This window comes from Rhopalosiphum maidis, chromosome 1 (assembly GCF_003676215.2).
Source record: "Rhopalosiphum maidis isolate BTI-1 chromosome 1, ASM367621v3, whole genome shotgun sequence".
Taxonomy (NCBI): Eukaryota; Metazoa; Arthropoda; class Insecta; order Hemiptera; family Aphididae; genus Rhopalosiphum; species Rhopalosiphum maidis.
The window spans coordinates 5,081,374-5,104,167 of record NC_040877.1 but is presented as its reverse complement, the minus strand read 5'-3'; the positions used below and the strand labels follow the sequence as shown (position 1 = coordinate 5,104,167).

General features: G+C 33.5%; 1 protein-coding gene across 1 annotated transcript in view; it reads right to left on the bottom strand.

Moving 5' to 3' along the window:
• LOC113549852 (protein dachsous) overlaps window positions 1-22,140 on the bottom strand; it is a 126,424-nt gene extending 104,284 nt beyond the window's left edge. Inside the window, exon 1 of the mRNA XM_026951332.1 lies at window positions 21,569-22,140. The gene's annotated coding sequence lies outside the window, so the exon portion shown is untranslated. The remainder of the gene's footprint in view (window positions 1-21,568) is intronic.
• Window positions 22,141-22,794: the final 654 nt, after the last annotated feature.

The window sequence follows — 22,794 nt, the reverse complement described above, 5'->3', positions numbered from 1 at the left end:
CCTGCCTATATGGTTATATGTATAACATTAAATTGTATTTCGTTGGCCGACGCACACTGACCGCGCCGCATAATATAATAATAATATTATAACGACGAACTATTCGTTCGCCAACGATGGCGCGCGCGTTATAATAACATTTCCAGTCGGAGGTTTTATATATTATATAGAACCACAGCTACTCTATAATTATTGTCAATGAAAACTCGCACAGCAAACGAGATAATTATTTTAACTAGCAAACATAATTCCCGTGTCGAAAAAACAATAGACCGAACGATTTTTACCGTCCGACCATACCTGTGTATATATTAATGTATATTATAAATATACAACCCGTGCAGCATACGTAATGTTATTATTACGCGTATTATAGGTATAATGGGTACGCGCGAGGATAATGCTGCTAGCTGCTGCTGTTGCTTCCTCCGCCGTTTAAACGAAACCATATTCCTTTTCACCATAATATTATCTATCGTTATAAATACGTGGTTTGTTTTTTTTTTTTTTTTGTCAGCAATAATGAGATTTGTTTTAAACGATTGAGTGAAACGTGAATACGTATATTATATTTTTACGACATGAACCCCGAGGACGTGACTATACCGCGTGGAGGCGGCCAGGAATATAGCATATAAAATATAAAAATATATACGTAGGTATATATTATAACGAATAGGAACGTTTTGAAAACGAAAAATTTCGTTACAGAAAAGCGGATCGGAAGTGCCCATGCCTATATAATACCTTTAACGACAACGATTTATCGTGCGTTATACCATAGGACATAGGTGATACCGCGGAAACGGCGAAGACAACGCACGTACGGTACACCGGTGCACGTATAGACATATATACCTATTATATTATTGTATTAATATGTTAAGCGTCACTAAATGCTGCTGTGGCTCGGCCGGGTGACTACGAAGACGATGACGACGTTAGGTATATAATATGACAGCGCGGTAATTGAAATAAAAATAAAATAGTAGGTATTTAAATGTTGAATCTAGGAAACTCGTTCCGTCGCGTTTTGTTTTTCTCTATAGGGTCGCGTGGTGTGCAGTCCACTATTTGAAACCCATTTCCGTCAGTCTTTTCTTCGCTGACGCGGCGGTACAGCGAGTTCCTATGCGACAATGACACATAACAGAATAAAATCAATTACTGCGATGCACTTGCAGCTAGAGACAACGACGGTCGGCCGCCGGACGCCATGCTTAAGACACGGGAAATTGGACACCGGTGTAATCGGTTTTTCAATTTTCCACTAGCAACACGTCACACCGCATAAAATATGATATATATATATATATATGTGTATAATGTTTGTGTGTAAAATCGTAAGCCCGAGCACCCGGTAAAACATCGTTAATACGTGTGCGAGTTTGTGTATATACGTAAGCGCTCGTGTGTGTATGTGTGTGACTATGATATTGATATACATGTGTGGCCACCTACACTTTTAATACTCGCCGCACGCGAAAACCGTGTAAACGATATTCCTACGGTCCTATATACATATATTTTGTGGTGGTGTGTGTACTCATGTATTATAATGCATACACACACACACACACACACGAATATTATATATTTATATACGTACGTGCTGAAACGCGATACCCGTCCGGAACAAGCTTTTTCGCCCGAAGCGATGCGCACACATACACACACACACAAACACTTGATTGTATTTATATATATATTATTAACTGTTCCCAAAATTGTACGCTGTACACACTACTAGGCCGTGTACCTACAATGCAGTACGCGCGATATAATAATACGACGCGAATATATTGTACTATTATTATTATTATTATTGTTATAATATACTATTATTATTTTTTTCGTCATAGGTCTGTCGCCGCCGCATTTTGGGGCTCACTGCCGACCGTCGTCGTCAGGAGGCTGTGGCCCCGAACACATCATTAAGTTTACATTTATTTAACGACGGAGCCCCCTGGACTCCTCTGGTACACCGCTGGCCATTTTTTTTTTACGAACGGAGTGGGCGACCGACCGACCGGCGGCGGCATCCGGACGAACGGAATTCCTAAACAACCATTAGTGTTAAAATTGGAGGCAATCATCCCGTTCGAAAAATTTTACCTTTTCATTATTATTACACACACAAATACACACACACACACATACACACTTATTTACGTACACATACGATCGATTGAAATATTGAATGTTGCTGCAGTCGTTTTATATAGGACGTACACGCTATTGTTATAATATATAGACCGCAATACCGCGGGGTATGAGTATACAGTCCACTATATATTATAATATTATGTGTGCAGTGTGTCGGCGAAGGAAACGATATACAACATCATCACTTATCGGTGCATTCTATGTATATTATATACGCGTATAGTGCGTATAACGTATACGGTATAACGACCATATTGGTTCGAAACCAAACGGGAAAATGACAAGACAAATTTTTGATTTTCGTTACTCGATGATGCGAATTTTTGTTGGCTGCGTGTGAGGAGAGTAAATAATATTTATATCACACAATAAGTGCGTACACGATAACTGGACAGCGGCAGTGTCGGATGCTCGGTCGTTTCGATTAAAAATAGTAAATTATACACATACGGAAACGTAATAATTTAGGTGGGCATATAGGTATAGTATATAATATGTGTGTATGTATATATGACGCCGTACGCGCATTTTGCCACGAGCAATGAGTTTATCGCAATGATTTATGAACTCGAAGATAAATGTAAATCCTATGCTAATTGTTATGGAGATTTGTCGGTAAACGAAAGACATTTTTGAGCCCGACGACTCCGCGCCGCAGCAATACCGCGCACCGCACCGTCGTCTTTTATGTATATCACGCGTATATAGGTGTACGAACCCCGAACCGTCGAGACACCCATAGTATACGGCCCCCGGATCGCGCACGTCGTGTATTTTAACATTTAATAATATTTTAATGTCCAACAATTGACCGGACATCCATTTAGAAAACTTACATAAAACGAGTATATACCGGCATTTTCTATTATTCAATATTTTCAACTAAAGTGTACCCAAATACGTTGTATTAAACAAGTAGTTAAAATATATAGTTGAGTGATATACATAAATGTTTTCCATAGCACATAGTGTTCACAATTAAAAAAATAATGTTTAATAATCCAATTGGCAATTACTATACTTGAAGATAAATTATAAAATAATTGTTAATTATATTAAGTTATATAACAATTTAAATTTTAAATTAATATATAAGTACACTCAAAACATACATGGTTAATAATATGTTGTAAATCACATGCACGTGATATTTTTCTTTTTTTTTCAAAAAGATTATAATGAATTTATTAATGATATAATATTTAATAAATAGTTTTCCTAATATTTTTAAGGCATTAAACTCCTTGCCGTAGTTATAACATCGAAGTCGTTTTGATTTTAAATGAAATCAAGATTAACCAAAAGTGAATTCGTCATAAAATAAAAAGTCGTTATGAACAATATTTTATAAAAAACCATATAATCATTATATACGACCATATAATCTTTTCTAAGTAATTTATACATATATACGTCTAATGGTATTATACACCGGTTAGTTTACATTATTAATGCAATTATTACCTATTTTCAACATTATTATCTGTTTAGTATATATATATATATATATGTGTGTGTGTGTGTGATAATATTGGCAGAGATCGATCGCAGAGTAATCGATCAGTATAACATGAAAAATTATTCGTAAACACGATCACTGATATGAATAGTTCATACGTATAGCTATTTAGAAAGCATTATTTGGGTTTCATCATCCCTTTTTTTCTTTCTCTCAAACGGTAAAATGTAATAAAAATAATATAATATAATAATTATAACGTATAGTTAAGATACGCGGGTCCCCTCATACACCTAACGGAAGAACACTAGCGTACCTGCGTACCTACAATATATCTACCTACTTTTAAACTGACGTGGTTATTAGATCGGGTCGAATATTTTTACTCTTTCCACCCGAATTTCCGTCGTTTGTGTGGATATAATATATAGCTTACTATATATAATGTGCATGCGCGGGCGAGCGGTACACAAAAAAAAACTATTTTCAACCATCCTTTTTGCGTCGGCTGGAGAGGCCCTCCAATAAAACAAAAATAGGGATGTATTATTATTGAATATACGTCGGTTTACGTCTTCTCTTTCAACGTTCTAAGACTACGCCAAGTATTGTATATATAGGTAGCCATATTTAATTGATCCCGCCTGTACGAGGAGCTGACGGCTGGTATAAGAGTATACTACACCTCAAGGTCGCGTAAATCGTAACAATATACGTGTACAGGACGATCGCCACAGAAATTCGTACAAATACTTATATATACCTCCCCCGGGTTTACAAGCAAGGGTCGGCGATGCGAGCACCTGCACTTTATATACGGTCACGCTTTGTATACAATTTTTTGCAAATCACCCCATGTATATACATGAATACATAATATTATACGGACTCACTACTCACGCAATCATACGCAGTCACACATACGCCTTGTTTTGGTGCCCCTACTATTCGGAGGGTTGCTAATGGTCGGTTACCACGCTTACCCATATATATATATATGTATATTAGAAGGTACACAAGTGGTATACTAAACATAAAAAACCCTGTGGCTGTTCGCGCAGAAATTTTCCTTTTTTGTTTAAAGGAATTATTTCCGGATCGCGAAGGGTATATTTTTTTAACGACGACAAGAGGGCCCCCGAGGTGTGTGAATGCGAACGACATAGACTCCCTGTTCGTTTGTACGTACACATTTAATATATTAAATGTATATATAATAATATGTATATGCGCTAACAGGGGTACAGTGACGTGTATATATATAATATCACTGCAATGCACGCACGCCATTTTGAATAATATATATATATATATATTATATGTCCAACGCGATTTTGCTCTCGTTATGATTATCAACGATAAAAATATTAATGTTTTTATTTAAATCAGTCAGCAATTCGCCCCGGGTACATATACGAAGTTTTAGATACCAATATATAATATGTATAAATTCGTTATTATATACACACTCGTACTTAATATAACTTATCCAGTTATAGCTATTCGTAATAAATTTGAATAATAGGAAATTATAACTGGCCATATTACTTGATGCAATTTTTAATTCGAACACAATACAAAATTGTATGAAACGAACCACATGGCTTACATTCAGAGGTAACATGTCTTATGACCTTTAAATATATCATATATCTACTATTTACTACCATTATAATATTCACAGCGCATATTAATTTTATTTTAAAAACGTCTCATTATAACATTCCGACTGTTTGATATAATGCTTCTTGCGAATTCGTAAGACGATATTAATATTTAATATTATATTATATTTATAATAATGAAATACAAAAGGTTAATACAATTTTATCACCATAGTAGTAATGAAATATTAAGAAATAAAAATATGAGATTTAAATTAATCGTGAACATGCGCAGAACCTTATATTCACGATGACCTAACCCTCTTCGCTGTAATGTTTAACTTAAGTAAAATAATTTGTTAAAAAGAATTAAATAAATGTTGATCTAATTTGGTTATGGTTCTCAAAACTACTTCGTGAAATGCCAGTTTGTTACATGGGAGTTTCATTGTTTATTTCACTATATATAAATATATTATATATAAGCAGCGAAATATTAAATCGTTAGCGTCAGAATGTCATATATTATGATTATTATATATATATATATATACCCATCGTATATCATAACATTATTTACAAACGTTAGCCCTATATGCATCATTTATAATATATTATATGCACTACAATATAAAATATATAATACCACTCGAAATATCTCAGGACCCGCATGTTCTATACAGATATAAAATGTATGGTTACTAGTTACTATAAAAATAATATTGAAACACTCGTGATGTACGGCATACACCACGACGGACCAATACAAAGAGTACAACAATAACAATAATGTTGTTGTTATTGTTATTATTCTTTATGTTACATATTTATATCAACCACATTATCCTATCTATAAACTCGGGACTGCTCTACCAATTCTTAGTGAACAAATCCTCCCCCCCCCTTATATCGACAGCTAGAATAGCAGTAGCACAGCGCACGTCCGTAGTACCATGGTCCATGGTGGTGTGACATGCGGGGGTCGGGGTTTAATGTTTTGTACGTATACTTCCGTGACAAGTGCGTTATCTGTAAAAGGATAACGACGGTGTATACGTGCGCGACTGGTGGTGTGCAGGTAGGGTTGAGGGACTGTTATGAAGCAAAATTAAACAACAATATAACAATAACGTTTTTATAAAATATAAAATTCGAACGATAAAACACGACGAGTACTCATCGGTATACTATGATGCACGCGCTGCCGTATCAATACCTACGATCTATATACCTCTTTGCCCTACACCTACCCATTTAATAACATGGTACAGAGGTATTTCAAACTTTTTCATCCCGCGGCTCCATCGTCTCTTCACAACAGCATTTTAGTGGTTCTCGAAGTATTAAGGACACAGAAAGATAATAATTTAATGTTTAATTATTTATAATAGTATATATAAACAAAATATTCTGGCTATTCTGCTATATTATATTATTATTATTTTATCGGAAAACACATTTTATAATACAAAATTATGCATTGAAAACAGATCGTAGTTAAATATTTCATGCTTATTATAAAATATAATTTTAACAATAGAATATATTAATCAATATTTTTTTTTTCTTCCGTGCCATGGCTTCGTGGCCAATACTCGCGACGTTCAGTTTAAAAAAATCTGTTATAGTATATTATAACGTTTATTATTGCAATAAAGGTTAGGTAACCTAATACCTAACTACCTAACCTACATCGTAATAGATTTTATGATCATCAGAAATTGGAGTATTCTCTGTTGATCTTTCTGCAGGATCCGGAAAACTACAGCAGTTCATTGACCGAAATAATATATAACTTATAATGGGAATATAATAGTAATACATATATACGCGTTGTTTAACCCTTTCAAACCAAATTTCTACAATAGCAACCATTACGCCCAGAAAATCGGAAAGCCCCGCAAAATACGTGTACTAATGTACTACATCATAATATTATCGTACGCTCCTTCTGCACTGACGGTTGTAGTAGCCACTCAATGAGACTTCCAATTCCGTAGGTAGGAATAAAGCTTAAGCGTATATATGTGTGCTGTATAGTTTAAAACACTATTACGATTTAATAAAATATAAAAATTATATTTCAGACCTATCCGCAGTCCACGTTGAAGAAACACGAATAATTTTTATTTTTCATATAATATAAAAATACACACATACATATTAAAGACACATATAAATAAACATGCGTTTATTATTATATTATATTATATTATATTATGCTGCAGCTGATACGTAATGTCTGCGTGTGTGGATATTATGTACAAAGTGTGCACGGTAATCTGTTTTAATAGTTTACTATACATTTCGGGACGGACCACGGCTGCTGTTGTAGCGGCGGACATAATGGATGCCACCGTACACGCACACACACACACACACAATTATTATGTGATTCGACAAAAGAATTCTGGAATTTTTATTCATTACTATATAATATGTATTATTATTATTATTATTATTATTATGTATTTCTTTCTTCAGTCATCGTCGTCGTCCCTACAAATCGCTATTTAATAACCCTTTTTTTTCTCCCATCGAATCCGCGCTCGCGTATGCTGCTACAGCAGCAGCAGCATCAACAGCGTATTCACATATATATACTACATATACGGTTTTCCTCGCGCCCTAATGACCGGTTAATTGATACAAATCGTCACGTGAAAAATTCTTGTACGGTGTGTGTGTGTGTGTGTGTGTGCCAGTTGCATGTGCGTGTGAGAAAACTAGTCATCGCCACCAACAGCGTCCCGCGTATATAATATAATTTTGCCGCCGCCGCTCCCACCGAATATTGGACGAAAAGAAAGAAAAAACAGAGTAAAAATATGCGATCAAACCTGATGCAGAAGTCGCACGCACACATAATATAAGTCTCATCCTATGCGTGAACCAATATAACATAGTATAAAAGTGTTCAATGTTCATACACACTGCACCACGAGAGTATTACCGCGCGCGTAACGAACGCGTACTTATATATATATATATTTTATACGCCGATGTGGTTATTATTTTATTGTGTTCCGACCGAGAGATGTACATAATATAATGCATCATATATTATACATATATTTATTGGTACGCACTTGCGCGCGAGGAAGGACGAGACGAAAAACGAAAAGCAATTTACAAGATAATACGAACGATAAAAAAAAATGAATAAATACAAAATTTGAACTGGGACGCGGCAAAAATTAACTCGAACGAAATATTATAAATATCTCTTTGCGAGTGCGTACGAGTGTGCGCACTCATACACACACACGCATACGTGTATAATAATACGCGTACAAAGTTAATTAACTTTTACCGCGTAACCGGTTTCCGTACGCGCGCGCGAGCCAGGTGATCTGCGCGCAAAGCCGTCCAACTGGCGCGCGCGTATACACACACACACACAAATATACAAGCGCAGCAAGCACACACACACGTGTATTACATATTATATTATGCGTTTTACTCTGAATGGCATTACACTGCACAGACACACGCTCATCATGTTGTATCTGTGAGTCGGACTCGTATATATTTCTATACTCCTTTATACATACATACCAATCTATGTTACCTATCTTTCGTGTTATATCGTGTATATATTTGATTTTGATTATTATTATTATTTTTTTTTAATCCTATATTTTTTTCCCGTTCTACATTCTTTCGTTTTTATTTTACACGCGCAAAACACGGGGCCGCTATACTACTAGTGATGGTGCGATGGCAATGGTGGCTGATTTATTTTACAAACGAAGAGAAGAAAAAAAGGCGACCTACATTAGTTATCTATAATATTATTTATCAGTACAATCTATTACATGGACATGCATTTATCTAATATAATTGAGGGGGTAAAAACTGCCACGGTGAATATTAATCGACAAACAGCTTCATTATAGCCAACACGTGAGCGTGAAATAAACCCATCCATACGTGCACATAATAATAGGATCCAAAAGAAAAATATATCTATATGTATGTGTAGATTAACAATAAAACCCCCTTGTAATTTCTTGAATATCTGTAAATTTTATACTTTCAATAATAATCATATATGTAGACGATTAAAATAAATAAATTGTTAATATTATTTTAAAGATATAATAATAATAAAAATAATATAAGTAAATACTTGGATCATGTATTTCTTATATGAATATACCTTATAGGTAAATCAATTCCTTTGTATTTACAAACCACCAAATTTCTATTACGATGAGTATATATATTTATAGTGCAACAACAATAACAATACCGAATAATAATTTACCGTCAATATACCTATATACTATATGTATATAAATATAATCAATAAATAAATATAAATTATTAAGCATATTATTTTGTTCGAGTGTAACGCGAGCGATATTTTACGCACCTATATATACACAATATAAGGTATTATAAACATATTATGTTTACCGTGTTGGCGCACGTCCGCAAAGAGACTTTAACGCGTTTTTTGTAGTTATGCGATACGAAACCGTCGAGCGCTCGCACTGGGATTGACGCGAAACAACGCAGCGGTATATTATACTGATATATATATATATAAATGTGTGTATACCGAAAAAATGTATTATAACATAAGGTGTATTGGTGTACACACTCACACATACATTCGAAACAGGTTTTAGCGCGAATTCGTGGAATGACCGCACGCCGTCGCGTTGGAGAGACGCGAAAATGTTTACGAGGCTGCGAAATTTTAGGGTGTATAAAGAAATAATAATGAAGCATCCGTTGCATTGTTTTGTTACATTGCGTAATTATTTTATTTATTTACGGATATATTATTTTAAACACAAACGCACATATTTATATTATGTATAATACACGCTGCAATATATTTTTTATACATTGTTTGATCGTTCGGGACGTAGGACGAAGGATATCGCCTCGTATAGATCGTACGCGAGAGATAGAACATACGGCAATGACGTGATTATATTATGTTTACAATACGCACACACTATTATATACCCGAGTGATATAAAAAGTTTCTCGTAGGTACCTATATATATACACACACATAGACAGTCATGGTATCCCGTATCTGTACACACACATATTCACATATATAAATGTATATATGATGGTTAATAAAGTTTAATGTTCTCGAAGAGGTTGTGCGTTTTATGCGTTTATCGGTATCGAGGGAAAATATACTACTTGTACATACAGATATATATATATATATAGCTACATATGTTGGTACGTATTACACTACACTAACTAAAGATGATTCCGGCAGATTACAATGTGAATGTGTGTATGTGTGTAGATGGTAAAACTATTGGATAAAGTCGGTGAAACACTAAGTGATTTTGCTGAGTAAGAATAAATACTATTTATATATACTGAATCTTGTAGGCGTTTGACAAAAAAGAATATATAAATATAAATAAATGTGAAGGAAAAAATAATCGCTTTTTATCAACCCCGTGCTAGCGAAGTCCCCGTGAAAAACTTAGTAATATGTAATATTATAAGCTATAACATATTATTATGGCGTGTATACCATCTATATCTTGTATATTATTTGTACATAGAAAACGTCATAGACAAAAACGTGTGAATTTTAGTTCAATCATGATGGCGCACACACTGACTGTTTTTTTTTCCTCTTTTATCATCACATCATAGCAAATAAACGAAAACGTTGAATTAGGACAATAATCGTTAAGATTTTAATCGACGGAATACATGGCGACAATACCATTAACTTTTATTAGAAAATCAATTTAAGTTATTGAGCGTAACGTCTGGAAAATGGTTTTAATGTATTATGTTTATGTAATACATCATATTTTTTTTTATTTTTTTTTTGTTTTTTTTATGATTTAATCGCGGAAAAATGTTTTAACGCTCTATTGAATATTATATAATATATATATATATATAAATAAAATATAAATGTTATCTTTTTACTTTAAAGATATCACAAATTCTTTCGCTGTTCTATGCACATATAGGTGTTTTAATGTATGTATATGATACTATATGTCTAGGTAATATCTTTATATATATAAATGTGTGAATTAGTTAAATTCGTTACGTGTTGTTAAGAAAAAAAAAATACACAAAACTGTGTATAATATATTAAGTTAAACGGATATATTATTATTATAACTAAACACATATAATATTATATATATATATATATATATATTATAAACACGCCTGCATAATAATACAATAATTTTTTGGTGTAGTACCAGTCGACTATATTATCATAAATTTCATAAATGTGGTTGAATAATGTTTTGTTTATTAGACGGACACTCGATTTGTCGTGAAGTACGTATATCTCACACGATAATATTATACAATGTATTAGTGCATAATATATAGGTATAATATGCGTCTGGTGGGTAATAATAATAGTAATAATAAAAATAATTCGCGTCTAAGAACATATAATATAATATTATAATATAGTTAGTACATCATTATCACCGTACACTAAATATAAGTATATAATATATAGATATTAATTCGCGTATTTCAGTCGTCAGATGAAAAAAAATCATTAGACGTAACAAATTGATATACACGTGTAGGCAATAATAATAATAATAATATGTAAAGTCGCTTGCTATACGTCAAATACACATGCATGTACACACACGCACACACACAAACATAGTAAAATAAAATGTGTAAGTGTACCACTGCTACAGACGTGTAATCAAAATTATTCGCGTAGGTACTCGTTGAGTAATATAATATTTCATATATATATGTAGGTACATATAGCGATAATATATATAATTTATCAATCGAATATTCTAATAAGCGTCTCGTTATATTCGATAAAAATGTATATTTCATATATTATGTTTGTGTGTGTGTATATGTGTTTAATTATTTATGTTAACGTGTGTTCGATTTGGATTTGTAAAAAAAATCAAAATTTTTTCTTAAAAAAAATCACATCGTATATATGGGACACGCGTAGAACCTACATGGACACCAGCCAAGTTTAGCCAGTCCACCACAAGTTTGTCGCTTCGTCCCACGGACACTTATATATTTATATACAATATATAATATGTGCATTGCAATATAATAACGAAATATACGCGCATTACATGCCCGCGGGTCTTCCGGAAATCCGACTATTCCGACTCCACGATATATAAATATGTATATTTATATATAAATCGACCGGCGATTTATCATCATTATAATCGGCTCAACTACATACATATTATATTATTACTACACCGCACAGCATGGCACCTAACCATCCCCGTCATATATTTTCAATCAGTATATATAGTTATATTATATCGACGCCACGGCACGGGAAGAATGCAATTTCAAATTCAATTTATATTTTTTAAAAAGAGCACCATCGAAATTCACGAGACTCGAAGTCTGTTTACGAACATGTACCCATTGTATAATATTTATGAAATATATATGAGACATAAGTATAATAATGTTGAGTCGATAACGCGCTTTAATAATTTAACGGAAAATATTGGACAAGTCGTATATATAATACACTGCGATAATAGTACTACATAAAATATGAACGTATATATTATGTCATTTACACACTGCACAAGTTCAGTGTTCACGACAATAATAATAATTTATATCTCGTCTCGCGTCACGTCCATCTTCTATATACTATTCGGCATACATAATAAATAATAATAATATTAATATGGCCATAATATAGGCTGTAGGTACCGTATCTGTTCGGCTAACCAGAGCGCAATTATCCACGGTTTCACGTTCGTAAAATATATGTGCTTTTACGGGAGTGTTTTCTTTCTTTCTTTCTTTTTCCCCTCCGTTAGTAGGCACCGCTTGAAACTAGAAGACGGAATCCATCGTGTATTATAACATACAATATTATATTGTGTTCGAGGAGCTAACGAGCGCGCTGCAGTGAATAATATGTATAATATGTTATTTGTACAAACACGAAAACGTAAACGAATATATTATTATTATTATGGGCGCACACACGTATACACGGATCGAAATTATTATTATAATATTAGTGTTCGGGCGAAACGCCTGTATTCCGTATTTAACACACGTCTATACGATATATTACAATATTATATTGTGCACGCATAATATGTCCAACAACAATATAGATAGGCAGAGGTACCTATGTGATTATAATATGACCATTGGCCGTGTATACGAATCCCAGAAGTCGCTTCGGCATGCGGCGCATCGACGAACATCATATAATCGTATACCAAACTCACTGCTGGCATAGGATGTCTGGAGGTAAGATATGTGTAGGTATACGAACGCGATTAATCACGGAGCTGCAGCGATTTTTCATATTTTAAAATATAAACGATTGTGTACCTACCTAATATAATATGATATCACTCAAAACACGAAAAGTACGAACATAGCGAAACAACAATGCACGCCGCATTATAGCTGTATTAATATTTAATTTTATGATATTATAATAATGGTATCAATAAACATAAAATTAAAAAAAATACTGAACGCTATTATAAATATCTGCGTACCTACACATGATAAAGCGGCGTACACGTTCCTACATTATATTATGATATAAAAAATCAAAACGAGATTCTCAATTATCAAAAATGTTAATTATACAGTTTATTTTTATTTTTATTATTATACTATTATTATTAACCTCGCGCAATATTACGGACACATGCATATGTATATATATATATATAAGTATATATCATATGTATGATAATATAATATTTATATATATTGCAGCATGACCTTAGAAATATTTTATCGATTATAATTTATAATTGATTTTTATTTCTAAAATGATATGATACTATATACAAATTAAATCGACTATATTCAAAGCGCGGTGTAAGTATATCTGTGGCACCTACCTACCTACAACACACTGTCTATAATATAATATTATACATTATATGAACACGCGCATTTAGTTTATACTTAAAAAACGTATAATTATTAATACAATGCACAAAATGGTTCTAAAAAAAAAAAAAATGATTTAATTTTATTCTTAATGGTTATTACACGCCTAATGCATCGTCGTAAAATATATTACGTTTTCGGGTATCATTTTTCCACAACTAATAAAATAATTATATTGAAGTAAATAATATTTTGATCATAAAATAATAACATTAGCGAATGTAATAAAATGTTTGATATATTATAATACTTAATTGTTTATAGCACAAGTTTTTTTTTGAAATATATGTATATATATATACACATATTTATATAAATATATGTACATTCAGTTAGAACATCGTGAATAGGTATACAATTGTTTAAATTTTTGTTATATATGGAACGTGTATCGTAAATATTATTAATTAATATAAAATAATAAATTGTAATTTTATTTTTAAATAATAATTCATTGTAAATGTTAAAAAAGAAGAAAATGGATAAATAAAATTACTAATAGAACGTCGTGTACTCGTATTTATACGTCATTAAGTATAAATATATTGATGATTTTGTACACGTACAAAATATGTATGTTTATAATGTATATTATAATTTAGAATTTCAGTCATAATTTTAATTAATACAAGAAAGAAGCAATTTAAGTTATAAATTTCTTTCAATATTTTTAATAATTCAATATTATTACATAAAGCATGCCTGAATATGGTACAATAATATATTTATGTTTAAACGGTTTACGGATAAAACGATTTTTACTGCAGGCCGGCATAATATATGTTATTAATTATTATAAATAATATATCCTAGAGGTGTATATGCCAAACAGATTATTTTTTTCACGTGATTTTACCGATATTTTGTGGAACACGAGGAGTCGACGTTCGTGTTCTTCAGCGATATCGTTTTCCCGTTTATATATATTATAATATGTTATGATTTTTGGCGTCGTCGGAGGCTGCATCAACAGTGAACCACAGATGCCGTGGTGCACGGACACGGCAGCACTGAGATGACGATAAGCGCGCATTACACATGGGGCCCCCGAGGTTATAGTACGCCTAGTCCGTATACAAATTGTATATACGTTTATATGGTATATAGTGTACAGTGAACCGAGAGATTGACGTGTTGGTGTTACACACGGTGTTCTCCTAAAGATACAATAATAAAAATTATATTTGAAAATAAGTTCGGTCCATTAAAAAATAACACACCGTATACCGTTGGGTTTATCGCAAGTACACACCACAGAAATTAAGCTTCTTATCGTGCTATTGTCTTTCCATAATATTTCAAACACACGAAATGACGACAACAATTATATTTGACTTCTACACGGACGCTCACTATATTATACATTATTATTATTAATACTACACTCGTACACGGAATTATTGTCATCTTGCTGAAGTTAATGATATTTGTGACTGAGACAACATGAATGTGCACGCGCACACACAAACACTAAGGTACTTTTATATCAAGTAATATACTGTGCTGGAACCGGTAACCATTGCTACCGTTTTCCTCTTGAATCCGGCAAAAACAATATTAAGGATTTCGACGTAAATTCTGTTAAGCCATTAGACCACTATATAATGAGTCTGAGTTTATTGTTTTTCTTTTAACTTAACCGTGGAATTTTCGACGTAAGAACAAAAAAAAAGCGATACTGATAAAAGAGGGCGAATTTTGTTTCAGCACATGATTACTTGCGTTGGAAAAGAACGTATATTTTACGACGTTATAAGTACCGAGGTAGCGAACAACGCGAATATATTTTCAAATAACACGCATTATTAATGGATGCTGCTGGTGCTGGTGCACGAGATGAGAAGGAGATGCGACGGACGGCCGACCCGTTTGTCGCGCCGCCGCCGGTAACAGTAATAATAATAATAATTGCTCCACAGACACGGCGCAGTTCTTATTCGTCATCATCATTATCATCATCATCATCAACATCACCATCATCATCATCATCATTAAATCGTTATTTGGTCGCCGTCGTCGATGCGCCACAACCATCGCACCACCCTCGGTTCACCCACACTGGACAAAAGTCTATAATATACGTATATATACACGAATACGACGACCACAAGAGGGATCCATTCGAATTTGAAGCCCGGGGCGTTCCGGGGCATCGGCAATCATAAATCATCTCAACGTATACACGGGATCTATTATATGAGAACAAACATGTATATACTATAGTATATCTATACTGCAGCAACGTAGTATATAGTGCGCGTTAGTGTTTGAGTGTGAGCGTGCGCGTGCGTGAATGCGTGGACCAGATTACAATGTGAGAGAGTGCGGGGATGAATATATATATATATATTATATTATATTTATATTGTGTGATGTGTAAATGGGGGTGGTTTGGCTAAGTCAGCAGGAGACGATGAGATTCGGCAAGAGAAAAAGAAAAATATCCGCGGTATACACATCATATATACAAACACATATTACGTACTGGTAACAAAAAATTAATAGACAGCAGTGAAGGGTCGATTGGCGCCTTAAATAATAATAACAATAATAATAATAATAAAAATTGAAATTTGCTTCAAAATTGAATATAATATATATTATATTATATAAGTAACATAAACGACGATAAAACTACAGCGCTTACGGCATAAATAAAAGAGGCGCGAGTACATTTAAGCAGTTACGAGGTATTAAGAATATGACACAATACAGGTATAGGCATATGAATATTATACATATATAGATACACTATATTCGTGCTACGGTAGTCTCGAGCAACAAGCCTAACGAATTTTAGAAGAAAATGCGATTAGAGGTACTCGTTATCGCGGGCTTATGTAGGTACTATTTTTTTTCAACTTGAGAAAGGTACGACACGAAATATGTGTATAATAGCACTTATGAAGCATTAGTGTGTTTCCGTAGGATAAATGATATATACAAACGTATTTCGTTTACGTGGCATGCACGAATGACAGACGGAGATAATTTGTGTGAGAACTGTGTATTGTCTCCGTTTTCATTAACTCGTCATTACCGCGTTAACACAAATCACAGTTGTTACACTAGTGCCTAAAAATAGTTAAGAAATTTTTTTTTTTTGTTTTTGATATTAGTAAAGTATGGCAGCTAGGTACTATACTTACGACGAAAATTTAACCATTTTTAACTCCACTACACAATATAAAAACTAATGTGATCCATGAATTTAACGAAAATGTTATGTAGGTTATGTGATATTTAAATCAACTAACTAAAACGTAGCCTAGTTACAATTTATAACGATATTCATAAAAAAAATATTAAAACATTTGCTATGGGAATCGATGAGAATATTTTATGAATTGCATTTTTAAAAAATATTAATATTTGAAAGTTTTATAATTAAATATATGGAAAAGCGATTATAGTGTACTGATATTTAAACCACACTTATATTTATATATATTTTATTATATTTGTTCAATTAACTCATTTTTATAATTATTTCTCTAACGCTCAGAAAAAATCTAAAAATCATATTTTAAAAAAATTCCTAAATTTATGTACTTTATGATTTCAACCAATAAATAATACATAGCATAATAGATAGATATATTCAACAGTTTTGAATTCAACAAATTTCCTGGAAAAATGTACACAGAAAAAGAAGATAAACATCATTGTAATACCAATAAGGTAGGTAAATTTCTCTTTTACAGTATAGAAAACCTAAATAATATATACCTAAAAATAAATATAAAATGTCAAGTTCCATTCTTAGACAAAATGTTTCTGAGGATTAAACACGATTATATAATAAAACATCAAACCATTATTACATTATATCTCTGCCTTTAAAGATCTTCAAATGTGCCGTTGAAAATGTAACGGAACATTTTTTTTCTTTATTTACCTTACATACGTTAATAAATAATTCTAACAGTAACAGAGATAGCCATTAATCTATGTTCATCGAATGACACTCGATAGTGATTCTATAAAGTAGGTGTGCGAGTTTCTTTTTTTTGGTTATTATAAAATTGTAAACGTCTCAGAACAAAGTATTATAATATGTATCCCATAGTCCCGGCAGTATGCGTTTATTGACGTGCAATGTTTTACAATACCCGAGGGTTATAGGCATTTTTGAACGAAATTCGGCACGTACAGTCTTTGAAGTCCACTTGTTTCCTATATATATATATATATAACCTATACGGTATACCCAATCTACCTGCGAGTCGGCAAACGTCCTTTGAAGTTAAGTAAAGATTTTATTGCACCTATAGAATACATGTAAGTATTCAACTACTCCCAATGTTTGTTACCGCCATAAGTCAACAAGCAAACATTGTTTCTATTACCAGACAATATCATTTATGTTTATACCAGCTATTATGTAAGATTATTGTATATAAATATGGGTACTTTACAACTCTCATTGCGTCCTACGAGAAAATAGAGAGAAAGAATAACCGATATTTGTGCAATGAGACATAAAACACTTGTTTTAAAAGATGGAATTTCACATACATAACGAGTTAATAAAACCTAGAAATGAGTGGTGTTTATTATGGAAACAAGAAGGTCTCCTCTCTTCGCGTTTATCTCGCAACGATGCTGCTCTTTTTTAATATCCACAGATTATTATTATTATTTATTATATGTGATATGTGTGCGTACACATACACAAGTGGATTACGTGAGCTGAATATTTCGAGTCTACGCGGTGCATCTGACTTCACTATAAGCTGCTAGGAGAAACGAAAAAAAAATTAAAAGAAATCGTACATAGGTATGCGTATATATGCTTAAAATAATATATAATTTAGTGGAAACTACTTTGAAATTGTTAGAAACAAATGAACATTACGATAGCGAACGATTTGAATAATTTTATAATTACGGACAGCCAGTGTTTTATAATAAGGGTTATTTATTCTTATTATATTTTTGTTCGTTTTATAAAAACCAATATATATTATATATCCTTACGAACACCAAAAAGGCAACGTTAATCGATCAGATATGTCAGGTAGATAGGGAGTCTGTCTCTTTCACTCTCCCACCCTACCCACTCATCATCACTGACATCATTTCTTTATCTCTCTCAGGTCTTCAAGACCTCTTGCACCGATGTTAGTGTGTCGCATAAAATAACATACACGACTCGGGTTTATGGAAATGTACCATAATTATCTGTACATATGGAATATTCGATTGGTGGGTAGGCTGAACGAATAACCTGACCATTCGAATGTAAAATAATAGCCGGTCTACTACAAATTAACATAAAATAGTTTTGTATCTCTTAAAAAATTAAAACGAAACAAAACATATCACGCAGGATAAACTAACTTAGTATTAGTGGTACCCATATATTATATTATATATAGGTACTAATACTACTAAATACAAATACACGTTTTTGTGTACAATCAACTTGCGCTTGGTGACACCGTGTACGTGGTCAACAGTTTTCTGGTTACACCTTTTTCGAAGGGTTCGACGAATGTTTAGCGCATTTCTGGTACTAAGGTATTAAATAGGTACTTACACGGTTTTATTTACATTTTAAGTAAACTGTTAGGGTTTTAACGAGACCCCGTTAAATATTGGCGTTTGACAGAACATATAACATTTGAAATATATACCTACATATTTATTTATATATATATATATATATATATATAATACACACTTATACACACACCTCGTTTACATATTGTTGTCCATCATTGCAGCGATCATAAAAATTATTATGTATATGTATACAATTATGTCAAATGGGCCTAAATCCAGTAATGAAAATATGAACAATTTTCAAGCGGTCGTTTAAAGCTTTAGATATCTACGAAAATAATTTTTATTAAAAAATAAACCATTATATTTAATTAATATATTTGAGAGGGTTAGCCTAATGCCACTGCTTATACCTTTTATTGCTGTTTGTATATTTAATATACAGAAAGTATAACGATTAATGTATTAGCGCGGACAACCTAACGTGATTTTTTGCAGCATAATAACGGGTATAATAATACTGCAGAGGGATCATAATATAGTAATATAGCATATAGGTTTTAGGACAATATAACGTATGTACACATACGCATGAATGGAGTGTGAAAACAGATATTTCTCACGCGGTTTCCTAACAATATCTACAAAGTTCTGTTCGACGTGTCAACACTCAACACAGCACGTATTTGTACCTATACATATCATAAAATATATTGTTGTAGTCATGTAATATATATAACTACACCGGCGACCTAAGCGGGGCCCTTTGACGGCGAGGAAACAAACATCCTTTACATAATAATAGTAATGATAATGTGCTGTTGTCGGGTGTATTGTGCTGCATGTGTAAAGGCCCAACAAAAGAAGCAATAAAATGTATAGCCGCGAAGGGGTTCCTCTATAAACGTACAGTCTGACAGTATAATATATATAATATTATAAAAACGGAAAAAAATACATTCATTTAGCCCCTGCAACGAAGTTATATTACGCGTATGCGTATATATTGTGTGTACATATATATATATATAAACATATATAGATAGGAGTTATATTATTCTATGCCAAAAATATAATTAGAAATACAAAGAACCGGCGACAGACGCATCCACCCGAATTCGGTAATAACATAAATCTTAAAACGGGAACGAGTGACAGACAGACGAGCAAATATTTTCAATAATATTTTACTGGGTTTGGTTTCTTTTATTTTTTTTTTCAGTTTTTTTTTTCATGCCTCATTCGCTTACGTCCGCCGAATCCCGATATTATATACAGCACACACGCATTATCAAAAAACTGGTACGAATTTTCGTCCACCACCGCCATCTCTCATCACCAGACGATCACGGTCGTATCTAATAATGTTGCGGCAACACACGGCGCGTACGTATGGGAAAAGTGTTGTGCGAAAACGTAGTCCAAGAGACTTGAACGCAAGTGAAGTAAGTAATAAAATATTACAAGAGACTTTAACGCACACACGTGAGTTGAATATAAATTCCGACCGGCGACCTCTATGTTTTATTTATTAGAAAGGGAAAAAAATTGTACATAGTTTTACCGGACGGAACATCTTTTATTACATATTATACAAATAAATATACATACACATACACATACACATAAATAGGTACGATATATATTGTATATAAGTATACTAGATATATGTTAGCTATAAATACGTAATGAAATCATGCTCATCCGAATATTTGTTGAAAGCACGTGCGATCGACTTTTACAACTATTTAGCATAGGTTTATATTACTATGTTTTTGTCGCAATTATAACATATATGACTAGACTTAATGAATATAGATAATTTAACGCCTGACTGCCTATACAGCTGCTGTATTCCGTTTAAGAGTCATGAGATGGATGCAACGAAAGTTCAGTCAAGTTCAATTACCTGTGTCCTGCAATGTCGATTCCCGAGGACGACGATGGGTCGTTGTAAGGTTAGTATTAATCCAAAAATAGTGCGTGCGTATCCAACAGTGTACGATGTACTACGACCACAGTATTCTTATTCAAATAACAACAACACGCGATGAGATTAAATTTTTGGTGCACTGAGAATATAACGATATAGATATGATATCACCGCAAAAAATCAAAATAATATACAAAACATTAAAAAAAAAAAATGGGTTGTAACGACACGAACACAGCGTATACGCACTTCACATGCACAAGTGAATCATTTAGGTAAGATGAAAAATATTAAAACCTTTAAAAAATATTTAAAAAAGAACACCACACACACCGCGCACGCACACACCTAAAACGAAAACACGATGCGTCGGAACGGAATTATTATGATTTAATAATATGCGATCCCTCAGCTAACGAATATAAACGCGTAAATATAATATATTTTCAATTCACAATGAAAGCCGAGTGGATAAAATAATATTATTATGGTTTGGAAGCGGACACAAGAAAAAAATAATAAAAACGAAGCGCGCGCCCGAACGTACGGTATGGCGGTTGTGCAGTGACTGACTCGGTCCTGGTCGGCTCCAGAACTCGTTTTGTGCGCTCGCCGCAAGTGCGGGATCTGTGCTCGCGCCTGGGCGTGCGTACTTCAGTATGAGTATGCAGAGATCCTGTGCGTGCGCGCGCGGGCCAGCTCCTCTCGGGTGTCGCGGGGCCCGCGATGCGCGCGCTGCCTTCGTCGACAAGGATCGCGGGTACCACCGCCGTGTGGTACGTCGACCGCGCCGTGGCGACCCGACAAGGACGGCGCGAAACAGGTTTTCCGCCGCCGCCGCTGTAGTCCGAGAGTCGGGCGCGCGAGCTGCTAAAATAGCAGCTCCTCTGTGCGCAGCGGCCGCGTGTACCGGGCCGCGGCCGTCGTAGACCATCAGAACGATGCCGAGTCGACTGGCGCGCATGCGTGTGGCTCAATGCGTGCACGTCGCTCGACGGACGGCTCGACCGTGTGCCTCACTCGGCTTTCGCCCGCGCGTATGCATTCGTCTTCTTTGCGCTCCTCACAGCCCTCGGTTTAACCATGAATATCTTAAGATAAAATTATTTAATTTTAATTTTAATTATTTTTCAAATTTAACGTTTTTTTACTGTATCTCGAAATAATAAGTAAAATTGTTTATTTTCTTTGTATTTATTTAA